This window comes from Buteo buteo, chromosome 8 (assembly GCF_964188355.1).
Source record: "Buteo buteo chromosome 8, bButBut1.hap1.1, whole genome shotgun sequence".
In the NCBI taxonomy this organism is placed as follows: domain Eukaryota; kingdom Metazoa; phylum Chordata; class Aves; order Accipitriformes; family Accipitridae; genus Buteo; species Buteo buteo.
Window position 1 is genome coordinate 45902256 of NC_134178.1, and position 14091 is coordinate 45916346.

The following is a 14091-nucleotide window of genomic DNA, read 5'->3' on the forward strand; positions in this document are numbered from 1 at the left end:
AATCAAGAACATCCTAATTTTTCACATGAAGGTGGGCAAAGATCAATATCTTAATATTTGAGGAGATGACTAGTGAGACATGAAATAAACCAGAAAAGAATATTAAAGATGACATCTAATTGTATTTGATGCAGTGGAGTATGGAGAGATGGAGGTGGATCTGAAAGCAATGAGCCAGGAAAAAGAACTTCTGCAGAGGTACTCTAAATGAATTGTAAGATGGGATAAGACTAAACTGAAAAAGAAGATACCTCAGAACATGATTTGATAGAATTGTAAAGTAACAGAGGCAATATGGCTTGAATGATTTTTAGCAAAGATACTGTCAAGAGACAGTCTTTGAGAAAATATGCAGAAATTTATCAGTAAAATTCAGATAACACTCTGACCTTGAATAAAGTACCAATTCAAAATAGGAAGACATAGCATAAGAGGTATAATACAGGTGGAGTCTATGGTAACTGGAGAAAAAGAAACCTTGAAGAGAACTAAAAGCTCTATCTTGGCCCAGTTACATATAAACTACCTGATTTGCATGCATAAATATGTGTCAAAAATTCATGCTGAACTTTTAGGTTTTTAAGAGTAGATGGGTCAAGACCAGAGAGAACTATCTCTAGGGAGTCATCTAAAGGGAGTGAGTTCCTCTACAGCGCTGACAAGCTTCAACACCCAATCCAGAACAGAACGATGACTTCCAGTTAAATGGTACATAGTTCAGAAAGACATTTGTGGCACGAATTTGTTTAGCTTTAGCTTTTGGATCCTGGACCCTCTGAAAGCACTATGTGTTACTGTGTTATTCATTAAGAAAAGATAGGGGAACATTAGGCTAAGAATACTCAGTGGGAGAACATCCCTAGAAACATCCTCACTAGAAGAATATTCTTAATGGCTAACTATTTACATACCACTATCCAGTACTACGATATCTGGGGAACAAGTTATAGTACTGGAAGCAGTTTTTCATATGAGTGTATGAAGTAAAGGTTGAGCTGATCTAAGTGCGCATGAATCTAGACAAGGAGGGTTAAAGCAAGGCAATCACCGTGCCAGCCATTTCGGCACGTGAGCAAACCAGATCGTCGGGGCGGCAGCAGTAAGCGCTCGTTCAGACGACCACGTTAGCAGTACCTGCAAAAATCTGCTGGGATTAGAGGGTCCTTCCCGTCACCTCTGTTGGGTTGAGGACCCTACGTACCACTGATTTAGCATCACAAGGGAAACCTCTACCTCTCTATATCCCTCTCACCCAAGACTAAATGCAAGGAAACACTTAAAAAAATTGGCTGAAGACATGTCTTTACTTTCGATTACTGCAATCTCAGTCCTATCTCACTGCTGGTTCTGGATAACAAAACCACTTAGCGCTTGACACAGCATTTACCTGCACAGAGTGGAGTGAGAACTGGGAGACGGCTGCATAGGTTTTTATCAAAGTGACCAGAAGAGCATATTTGGAGAGATGGAGGGAAAAGAAAGAAATGCAGCAAGCAGTGGTGGGTGAGATGCCTTTTATGGGAGACTGTGGATGTGACCAGAGGGCTCTGCCAGGCTCATTAAAGTGACTTCTTTTGTTAAGTTTCAGACACACCGTAAGAGCAACAGTAAACGCCTCCGGCTGTAGCTTTTAAATAACGTGCTGGCATCAGACAACATGGTTACTTATCAGATAGTAAGTATTTTTACCTTTTTTTTTTTAAAAAAAAAAACAAACAAAACAAACAGGTTGAACTGATAGATTCTATTTCAGCCTTGGCAGTTCCCTGTTGACAGGCAATGCATTTCAAGAAACATATAGGCAAGAAGAAGAGAGAAGAACAAAAAATGAATGGATGCCTTGAAAATAGAGCTCATTAGGAAACAGTAAAAGAATTGGGGTTATTTAGTCCAGAGAAAAAATGTTCAAGAGAGGACAAGATAATGACTTTTCAGTATAGAAAAGGCTAATACAAGGAAAAGGAAATAATAATTTTTTCCATGGATATGGAGAATACAAAATAACACCAAAATGAAGCAAGGGAAAGTAAGTTAGTTATTAGGAAAAAGTTGGTGATAAGGATAATTAATAGTGAAGCATGACTGTGATTACTGCAGAGTCATCACTACAGCTTTTAAAAACGCACTGTACAACACATGCAACTATGAAGACTGATGAGATTTGACCCTGCCAGGGAACAGAGGAGTAACTGAGAACTACACAGCTTCCTTACCACTCTCCCAGTCATACTGCTGTACTGGATTTGCGTGGCAGGGGTTTGGTAGCAGGGGGGCTACAGGGGTGGTTTCTGTGAGAAGCTGCTAGAAGCTTCCCCTATGTCCGATGGAGCCAATGCCAGCCGGCTCCAAGTTGGACCCGCTGCCGGCCAGGTCCGAGCCCATCAGCGACGGTGGTAGCACCTCTGGCAGAACAGATTTAAGAAGGGGAAAAAAACCCTGCTGTGTAACAACAGCAGCGAGAGGAAAGGAGTGAGAATATGTGAGAGAAACAGCCCTGCAGACCCCCAGGTCAGTGAAGAAGGAGGGGAGGAGGTGGTCCAGGCCGTCTTTACCTCGACTCCAGAACCTTTCATTATATATATATTTTTTTTCCTCTTCCCTATCCAGCTGAGGATGGGGAGTGATCCAGCAGCTTTGGTGGGCACCTGGCATCCAGCCAGGGTCAACCCACCAAAATTGCCAATTAGTCAAATAGCTTGTGCACATTCCATACGTGCAAGAGGAAAGTGTTTTGTCTCTCTTGGGGCCTTGTACCTACTCTGTAGACCCACGCAGCACCAGTAACCAGTGCATAAATCATGGAGACCACTCATACCCAAGTTTCTTTGCTAGCACAAGCTCCCAAGTATAGACCCCTGTAACAGAGAGGGAGTCACAAAGCCCACAAAGACAACAGCTCTCAAAGAAGTGCTGTTCCTGCAGGATAACTCATATTTTTTCAAATGTGCATTCACACTTGCATTAATTATAGAATTTAGCATATAGTGGCCTTAAGATGTGGAGGTAAATGATCAGAGTCTTCTTAAAGTAAAGACCCCATAACAGTTCTAGAAACACATCCTGTTTTGAAGACATAGAAATACCATTCTAGGAAAACACGTATTAAACCCAGAGTGGCTGTTCTGTCCATTCTCAAAATATGGACATTTTTTTCAGAAAATTTTTAGAAACCACCATAGACTTGGAGAAGAATTTCCATTTTACACGGCAAAAACTAATACACTAGATCCATCCAGGAGAGAGTGAAAATTAGCAGAAAAAGCAAAACCTAAACTCCAAATCGGATAAGTGGATCCCTCATTAAGATGAAAACATCAATTGTTATCTACAAACTAGTGTGTACAGCAGACCAGCTGTGAGGGCCTGAATCACTGTCACCCACTAAATTGATGCTTAAAATATCGAACCTGCCAGCCACCCCACAATATGAAACTTGCTCCTGAGCCTATTAATCCAAGTAAGGCCAAAACATTCAGCAGAAAAGGCCTTAAAGATCAAGATGATTCTTCAAAAGCCTTATTGATTTATCCAGTGACTGCTGAGATGCATGCCTGCAACTCTTAGAAGACTATATTATGCTAATACTGCTGTTAGGTGTTCCCTTCCAGCACTGTGAATGGCAAACAGCCTCAAATGGCCTCTGTTCCCATTTCTGAGGGGGATTATAGATGTTTTATACAAATAAAGAATCTCTTTCATTTATGTGCATAGATCAGCCTTTGAGTCATTCTTCTTAAACAGTAATAAATGCCAGACTTCTGCTTAATCTCACAGTTATTAACTAGTGAGTATCCATGGTCATGCAATGTGGCTGGTTCTGTAGGTTTGACAACTTTTGATCCTCGAAAAAACATCAGACAAAACAGATATACTGCAGAAGTTCACAAAATTGTAGTCCTCGCACAATCAGTACTGTTACTACCAAATCCTGCACACATTTCCTTCAAACACTAAGCACGAAGATGATGAGGCAGACCCATCTAATTACTGAACACAGATAAAAAACCAGAGCATCTGACAGCAATACTAGACTCAGACCCTTGAGGAAAATATTTGGTATTTCTTGGCCCAATCTAGAACAGTTATCTTTCTACATTCAGAGTTCAGCCTGCAGTAGTGAACTCTTTGCTGCCCTTTCAAGCTCAGCTTGTCAGATAGGACTTTCTGCATGAGTAGAGATAGAGGCTCATGGTGTGATTTAGCGCTGAAAATCAAGCAGCATTGTCACACACACAAAAAAGGTAACTAGCTTAACAAGCATTTCTGTTTTGTTGCCTATTTATATATAAGCCTTACTGCATAGGAAGATGTCTGCATGTCAGGTGAATAGCTTTAAGTTCCAATGCACTTTCCCCCTCCAAGATTGGGAACTCCTGGGTTTTACAGTGTTCCTAGGGCATCTCCCCGGTGCAGGTGGAGGCATCCTGCTACCAAGAAATGAAGAAATGACTCCCTCTTTACAAATTTGCTTCTAATAAATTCCACAGATTTAATTACAAAGGCATCTTGTGAGATGAGGGAGATGCAATAAGATTCTGGTTAACATTTCAGCTATCATAGTATGAATTGAAAGTGGGAGAGCACTTCAGCAGTATTTTATAGATGTTTGTGAGTGATGATTGAAGAGGTATGCCACATCTAGAATTGGTCCTGGAGAACATAAATCCATGTTCACGTGAGATTTAGCAAGGCAGCTACAAACTACACCACCTATAGAGGTGAAACGATGTAGAATTACATAAATAGAACAGCACCTCTTCAGCATTGTAGGTCTCTGGAGTCATAGCAGATGTTCAAGGAAGGAATATTTGCAGATACTATAAAGACAATGCCATAGCTAAGGTACTTCTGCTGTCTTTGTTGAGCTGTAATGATTACTGAAGTACTCAATGAGCAACACTTAGCATTTCTAGAAGACTCAAAGTCTCTAAACAAGAGAAGACTTATCCTGCAAAGGGAAACTCTGTGAATTTATATTACTTTCTTTATGACAGAAAAAAAAATTAATATGGAAATGAAAAATCTAAGCCCATCTCAGCAGTCTAAGATCAGAGTTTAAAAAAAAAAAAAAAGGAATCAACTTGAATCTGGACTATGGTGTCAACTTCACCATACTTTACCAGCTTCTTTGTGAGGAGTTTATGGGAGACAGTGCCAAAAGCCTTACCAAAGTCTAGGTAGACAATATCCGCTCCCCTCTCTTCATCTCCCAAGCCAGTCATTTCATCGTAGGTTATCACAGCTGGTTGAGCATGACTTGCCCTTTGTGAATCCATGCTGGCGACTCCCAGTCACCTTGCTGTTCATGGGCCAGGGATTACTTTTCCAAGATGAGTTGCTCCATCACCTGCCCAGGGATTGAGGTAAGGCTAACTGGCCTGTAGTTCCCTGGGTCCTCCTTCTTGCCCTTTTTGAAGGCAGGAGTGACCCAAGGGTGACGCCATTCATCTTGTGTGTTACCTTTGGCGCCCAACGATACATATTTTAACCTTAGCCTTTTAAGCTATTACACTTCCATAAGGCATGCAGCTGTTAACACACAGAAGATTTACACAGGCACAGAGAAAGAAACTGGGCTTAATTCCTTAACTCTAACAGTCTCCAAAATCTTAAAACACTGCAACATTCACCCTGATGGAAGTCCAGGGTCGGTTACTTCTGTTCACGCGACTGTTGCTGCAGAGTCCTCCTGTGCTATGAGAACTCTGGTCTCTCAAGTACCACAGGATAAAGCAGATAGTAAATCATCCATAAATATTACATAACTTGCTGATTTACTTGTTTCATGAGCCAATAAATGCTTCATGAAATGTTCCTAAAAAAAAAAAAAGAAACCATACCAAAACAAAAAAAAACATTATCAATTCAGCAAACTCAGAAAGTCAACATTTATGACTGCCGCCTCCTGCACCAACTCTGATTCAGGCCTCTCTTCCCTTCAAAGGTCTCTAAGTCCAACCAGTTTTTCTGCATTAAAATAAAAATGCCTTTGTAAAGAGATTTTCTGAAACTCCCTTAGTTTTCAAAACATGCAGACTAGGCTGACATGTTCTTTAGCCAGCAACACTGCACATAAGACTTCTACAAACACTTTTGTAAAAGAAAATCACACTGTATACCTCCCTGAAACATATGCTTTTGTTGACAATTTGAAAGAATGGTAGGAAGGCAAGAAAGGCTCTCCAGTTTCAGATGATGCATGAAATGAGGTGATGTAACAGTTGCCTCTGATCTAAAAATCAAGGCTACACAAGCCTAGCTATCCTTAGTATCTCTGTCTTGAGATTCAGAGATTCAGCTTGTAAAAAAATTCCTAATGCAGTGTATCAAAATTATCCTGACTTCAAGAAAAAAGCTGCAACTGCACTCTGCATTCTACTTCTGAAACAAAAAGCTCAGTAAAGCCCACAGGACCGTACAGGTCCATTCATACACCCAAGTCACCAGATCTCCTCTTTCCTAGAGGCTCTAAACTGTTCCGAGATGAAAATAAAGGTCATGTTTTTTTGGAATACTGAATACAGGGACAGTTAAAGCACTAGCAAAAGAGATGACAAGAAACTACCCCATCATATCAACTGATCTGGATGGACTAGACAACTGTATGGATTGTCCGGCTCATAGTTCACAAGCGAGTTTCACCACGTCTAGTGCACACAGGTGACCCGTGGGGGGGTTACAAAAGCAACCCAGCCTTGGGTTGCCTTGTGGCCCTCTCTCTCTGCAGAGACGACTCATGGGGAGCTGTGTAGACAGCTTAGCCCTGGGTTGTCTGATAAACCCCAAACTAAACAGGGCAGTGGCTGCGCCATTCAAAGAACCAAAACCCGAACTGAGCCTTGAAATCCCTTAACAAATAGTATACCCTGAGTCTCAGTCCAACCACTATTCAATTGCCCAAGGAAGCAAGGTTAAAAAAAAAAAAAAAAAAAAGCACGCCGGAGGGTTTCAGCTTCAGTTTCAAGTGACAGCCTTGTGTATTCAAACAATCACAGACCAGCAAAGGAAAGATATGGGGAAACTCTGCTCAGATATACATAATCCACCTAGGCATATATCATAAACCACTCAGACATAGTCATACACACCATTCCACAAGTCAGGGGATAAAACCCCTAAGATTCAGGTTGGAAATGGGGAAGTCACTTCTGCAACTATACAGTTGGCTTGTGAAGGAGACCCTTCCCCCCCTTGCTCGGGACGCCGGTCGAGGTAGCTTCCCTGGGATTGAGAGCCCTTACCTAGAGGGGTAAGTGAATATTGTTTATGCTTAAAGTTTGTAAACACGTGTGTGCTTGTGGTTGTCTGTGAATTACTTGTGGTTGTCATAGTGTATTACTCTTCCTTTTAAAATGGTAATAGTGCATTCCTCCATTGTATCTGTAAAACCTGCAATAGTGGCATGTTAAGTCTGTAAGTGAAGTTCAAAAAAATCATTTGGTTGAACCTTGCAGTTAAGTCTGTGAGTGAAGCTCAAGTCTTTTGCTTGAACCTTGCAGTTAAGTCTTTTTCCGCCACAACAACCCAGGAAAACTATCGTAGTGGTAGTTGCTAAGTTAAGAGTTGTACTGAAAAGCATTGAAATGCCTATCTAATCATGTTGTTCAGCTACAGTCTACAAATGAGCAGAAAAATAGACACAGAAAAACACTTAAACTGCATCAGTTAAATGCAGATAAGAGATATTATCTAGTTGACTATAACTTTTCCTACTTATGTTTCACAAATTAGCAATTATATGTTCAAATGTTGCTTCTTAGATAGAAGGTAATAAATACTACGGTGGTTTTCTACTATCAGCAGGGAAAGATTTGCAGACAGAATTCGTAAGTGATACTATCTTTATTTTTTACTGAAGTTTTCCAAAGCTGCTTTCCTGGACAACAGACGAGAGGAATCTAGTTACTGTTCACTGAGGCATCTCTTAGGATCTAATGAAATATTCATTGGTTTCACACTATTGATATTTTTGAAAAATCTACATGAGAAAGTTTGTGCATATATCAGCTTATTAGAAATATTTGAAATTTTTGCTCTAGAAGATCTAAACATAAAAATTTGGCACGCACTGGACAACCAGCTAAACACATTTAAACTACCTGGCACTGGCTAATAATACCTCAATTAAACTGCATAATTTCCATTCACTTCAATAGCCGTATCAGCTTCCTTGGCATGGGTTTCATGCATATCTGAGTAGAAAAGTTACACGTTCTCCGTTTTTAAAGGGCCTTCAAATCTGAGGCGCTTTACACCAGTCAGTCAACATCACAGATCACTTAAAATTCAGAATAAATGCGATGAAAACCTGGCCTATAAATGCCTCCTCGTTCTGATCATTCCCGGAAGATATAATGCACTGTTTCTCATCCCGCCTAACTGAGCCAAAAACGATGGCAGTCTCAAGTTCATTTTCTCTTCTATTATTATTATTAGAAAGTTGCTTTCAGCCTAGGCAATTTTTGTGCTTTATCCTTCCTGCTTTTCATATCTCTGACTTCTTCACTCTAAGTTGACCTGCGCAAGCAGTATTAACCTGCCAGTTTAGTTACCTTTGTAAATAAATCGTCTCAGGACTAGAAGCAACAGTCTTGAATTTGCACCACATACCAATCACAATCACTCATGCCTAAGCATGCTCTAAGGATGCAAGCGGGCTTTTAAAAGACTCTCTCTTCAGATGATTTCTTCTTGCTGTGGGAGCTACTGTAGCACAGGGAACCAGATGTGAAAGCACAGACAATGCCTGGCATCTGGCTTAAATGTTCTCCCACTAGTTGCCGGCAGCAAGAAAGACTGATTTAAAGAGTGTGGGAAAAGGGAATGGAGAAAGAGAAGGGAGAAAAATGAATCTGAACATCCATTGGGAAACCAAACAAAAGGGCCGTCGAGGGGTAGAAGATCAGTGTGGAGCTTTGCCAGCCGGGAAGCACAAGTGGTAAAAGATCGGGCTTCCAGTCCCCCTCCTCATCCGAGGTGAAGTGCCGGGAGAAGTTGTGAAAAGAAGAGAGCAGGAATAGGAGCTGAAGGGAAGAAAGAAAAGGCATCAGGAGGAAGGACAGGGAATGAACGGAGGGCAAAAGCAGACAAGACATAACAAGGAACCATGGAGGGAATGCCAAGAGTATCGTTGTAAAGACAGGAGTATGAGAAACACCCAGGGGAATCTGACAGGTGAAGAACGCTTTCTCATCTCCAGAACACATTCTTAGGACCTAGAATGGACCCTAACATATCAGCCTCTCAACATGCCTTTGTAGCCAAACACATCCAGGCAAAGCAAATGGTAAAAATCAATCTTGGGTAGCTTCGGGTTTTTTATTAATTAGTGATCTTTGGTATTGGTACTACCAGTTGTTCTACTAAATTAAGTAACAGACTGCATTATGTTCCTGAAGGTCCTAACCCAACCGATGACCCAGTCTCTCTGTTGTTTTTAAGAAGGAAAATCTGTATCAGGAACCCTAAGAAATGGTTCTGAAGTCAAGTAATTAAGCTGTTTGTGCTATACTTACAAGTCTTATAAGAATCCTTTTCATGCAATAAACATTATCTACCTTCTCTGATTATTAATCTCTCTTGACACTGGCTTTTTTTTTTTTTGGTAACACCTACTCCTAATGCTTTCTCCACTCATGTCAAATACCAACTTAATTACCCATATATTTTTCTCTGCCATGTCATCTTTTTCATCCTTAGGCTCTGTGCTTACATTGTATCAATTTCTACTTTCTTTCTCAGTTATTCCTCTGTCTCCTGTTTCTCTTGAATGTGCTGCCAAGCTTTCCATTTTAAATTAATCTCGATTTCCCCTTTAGACTTTGCCAGAAATGACTCAGTCCCCTTTAGACTGTATTTTCCTTTATAAAAAAAGTTAAACAGAGATGAAATTACATATTGTTTCACACTACATGCACTCATTACACACACAGCCTCCCTCCTCCCATTGGTATGATGTAACAGATTGCAATGCAAAAATCACAGTCTAGAAAAAAATAATTTTAAAAATCACATAGCTTTTACATCTTCAAAAACATATCCTTTACACGATGTCAGATGCAAAAATACATTACATTGCACCTGATGAAAGTAAGTAAATAGTATTTTGTGGGTTTGCTTTTTTTTTTTGGACTGATGAACTGGCTTGTTTTCACAGATTTACAGACATAGTTAGCTTATCTACAGTTAATATATCTATTAGGACCAAGTTCTGACAGAAAATTAGTTGGCAAACAAAAGCTATGAGCAATGAATTAGTAAGCACTGAATCTTCATAGTTGCATAAATTCTGCAAGGCACTTGAAAAACCTGACATTTCGTTTGAAAAATGGCGAGATAAACACCCTAAACTCCTGCAGCATAATTTATAGATCTCAAGGCCAGGAATTGGACAAAAATTTTCTTTTATGCCATGCAAACAAAAATCAAAAAGGCTTATCAGAGCAACAATTTGATCATCTGTATAAAATAAAGCATAATGACCAAGCTTTTCTTTATACAAAGCATAGTGACTACATCAATAAGTAGTATTTACACGCAACATTTCTTCCAGAGATATATCTGGACTGAGTCATATACCACATACTGACTATTCGTGTGTCCAGGAGGCATAACTATCAGTCTTGAACCTTTTCATGATTTTTCTACTGCCTCAAAGGAACATGATTACCAAGAAGTTTGCAGCATACCAACAGTGGCCCTTTATTAATGACTTAAACAGAAAAAAACTCCTCCTTGCATTCAAAACTCCTATTTATAAATCCAAATGCTCATAAGTCTATTGCCACAGGATTCATATCAAAAGTTCAAACTGAGCTGCTTGCCTTTTGTGAGTTCCACGTATTCTTCAAAGCCACACCTACTCGCAACACATTCCCTTGTTCTCTTCCCATGTGGGTCTGGCCAACGTGGGTCGCTTGTTCTTCTTATAACTTGCAGCCTGCATCTACACCTTTGGCAACGTTAAAACGGATTTAATTTATACAGGCCAAGCTGAACGATTGATTAAATTTCTCTGGAGTTTTCTATTTATTTGCTATCTCAACATGAGCAAATCTACAGTCAGCTATAAATTCTTATGAGAATACTTTTATTGTCAAGTCACTACTACACTGATGATCTCTTACTTTCCATTAAGTGAATTTCTGGGATGGGGAGGAGGAATGAAATCAAACTAGCTGGCTCAGCTCACAGATACCTAGGTCACCTTAAAGGACCTTTTCTGAAAATGGACATAGTGGCGTTCTTTTGGGCTAGGCACTTATCTGCAATTTTGTATTTTGAATTAAAAAAACGAATGTTAATAGGCTAGGCAGCTTCTTGGTCATTTCTTTAAAGACTTGTTTGCAGATCACCCAATTCATACATGGTAACACAATACTAAGGCAGACAGCATCCTCTTGATTCCTAACAGACTAGAAGAGTTAACCGTCTTTATCATGTGATAGGTGCCCACATCATTAGAGGCAACATGATTTTTGTTAATATTTTTGCTAGTTGTTAGTGGTTTTGCTTAGCAGTCATTGTAGCATTCATGGCATTTATTTTTCTCTCGCAGTACCTAAACAGTTTTTAATATTCCAACTCCTTTTTAAGAGGAAAACATAATAGTTAGTACTGACTGAAAACAAGTTCCAAAGGCACAACCAGCCAAAGATGCCTGGTTTTAAAGCAGTATCATGTCCAGAGTTGTACTTTTGTTTTGTTTTAAAGCAAAAAACAATCCTGCTGGAAGAAGTCTGTTGACAAAAGAGAATGCCATACTCCCTCTCCGGATCAGGTCAAGCATGAAAACCCTCACTGCAGGTGCTAACTTAGGACGAAACAACATAGGAAAACTCAGTGGGTAAAAATTAATGTGTTACTGTGTCAACAGTAATGCCAATAAATTAATGTCTGGAAAACTAACAGGTAAGATACCATGCTTGCTGTCACTGGTGCCCATCGGCATCAGTATGACTTAAACTACTGAAGAGGGAGCCAAAAACGAATAGACATGGTCATCAGGTAATACATGGCATGCAAGTAGTTACAAATGATCTATTCCTTCTTAGCTTTTATAGCCCTCTACAGGAACATGACCAAAAAGTGAGTTTTAAAAGTGGCTATCACTGTATAGTTATTGTATTTTCTATTGCTAAAACAGCTTGTCCTTTATTTCCACCAGTTTAAAGCACGTTATACCAACAGGCAAACCTATTTCCAATCAGAGTAGAGGAAACAAAATTGCAATGAAGTCAGTTTTCCCCTCTTTTTCTGCTCTTCGGGTGCCGTGCAGTACATAGGTGCAACAATAAATTGGGCTCAGTGTCATTTGCCAGTCAAGAAAATGTTTACTACAAGCCTAGTAAACAGAAACTGCACAAGGATTACAACCTGCACTGCAGCAAGCAGTGGCAATGCCAATATGTGACAATGCTTTAAAACTCAAGAAAAAAAGATTATTTTTTTTTCAGGCTGTGTCCTGTTAGAGACCAGTGAGCTGTCACAACCACTTATGAATAAGCACCTCATCTCCTGGCAACACACCGAAATCTCATCCTTATTGGATAGGACATACACAATGCTGTTATCTCTTCCAAGATTTTAAACCTTTGAAAACTTAATTTAGATAAGCCCCTTCATAGGTACAGTCAAGACTTCTGTGAAACCAGTTCACAAAATGTATTGTCTTGCTTAAAGATCTGTATTTTATCTATTTAGATTGGTTGTTGGGATATCCATTGGCATACATAACAATTTTACTAAGGAGTCTTCCTGAACAGAAGAGATGCTGCCTGTCAGTTTCCTGGAAAGAACTGGTTTGATTATCAGTTAATAGAATATCAGGTACTTAACAGCCCTTACTCTCTATTTCAAATGACAGATTTCAGGCTGGATTTATCCATGCGAATTACATTATTATCTTGCCCAGAAACATATGTCATTTTGATGGTGTTTATAAAGATAAGAAAGACAATCACATAAAGGAGCTACTTTATAGCTAAGGCTGGCAAAGGTAAACACAGTAAATCATTAATATTTTTTGTATCGCAAATACCATAAATAAGTTTGTTCAACAAAAATACAACAATAAGCTATCCTTTTTATTTTATTAATAAATCAGCAGCAGACAAGAACACTTTGTCATAATGGTGTAAGTGTCCTCCTGCCAATATCCCACAACAGCCGTTGGAATAATACTCACTTTGTTTTCCTTACTTGATGCCATTTCTCAAACACAGCCATGTACGCCACACAACAACTGACCCTCTATCCAGCTACGGTCTTCTGTCATTCCATGCATTATTGCTAGCAGGAATATTTTATTTGCCACTACCAGTCACACCAGGAGTTTTAATGATTTGTGAAGCTCCACTTTGTGGAAAAAAAGCAAGCAGTCAACATGTAGCTTGTGCACTCTCTCCACAGATGAATGCTGTTCTTACCAGACAAGATGCTTAGCTACTCTAAAGGCAAGATGGGGTTACTCCTGCACACCTTACAAATCTCTTTATGGACTGCTAACAAATGAGCTCTAGGCAAAGCATTCAAGCATCACTTACTAATCCTAATCCCCAGGCACTTGTTTTACAAACCAGAACACAGGCAAGAACTGGAAACAACGCCCGAATCCTGCTGCAAACAGCTGCCGCTGAACTTTTGTGGGGAGGAACTCGGAAGCTGTGGACTCAATGTTTGGTTTTATTAGAGACTTCCTGTAAGACGCTAGTCAAGACAGTTAAATCTGAGTTTTCAGAGACCACCACAAGCTACCACATTCCTTTTTATGCTTCCTCTTGCTTCAGAAAATATGCTGAATTTTCAGACGCTTTAAGGGCTCTTAATCTGCAAATGAGGGCCGTAGGCTCTCAGCGTGCTAATTGCTGAGAAAAGATAGAGTCATACTTCTGTTCACTGAAGCACCCCAAATCCAGTGAATACCTCCAGTATTTTTATCCTTACGTCTATCCACTATGCAATTACTGATGTCTGAAATTAGCACGATAACATGTACTCTTAAAAAGAATATTGTAAACCTTCATGAATGAACATTCACAGGACACCTAGCCAGCACCATTTCACAGAAAATATTAAGAATAGAAGGTTCCT

The 14091-nt window shown here is 39.7% G+C and overlaps 1 protein-coding gene across 3 annotated transcripts in view; it reads right to left on the reverse strand.

The window, feature by feature from the left end:
* The window catches only part of MAN1A2 (mannosidase alpha class 1A member 2), a 144112-nt gene that overhangs the window by 53430 nt on the left and 76591 nt on the right, over positions 1-14091 (reverse strand). The window lies entirely within an intron of this gene.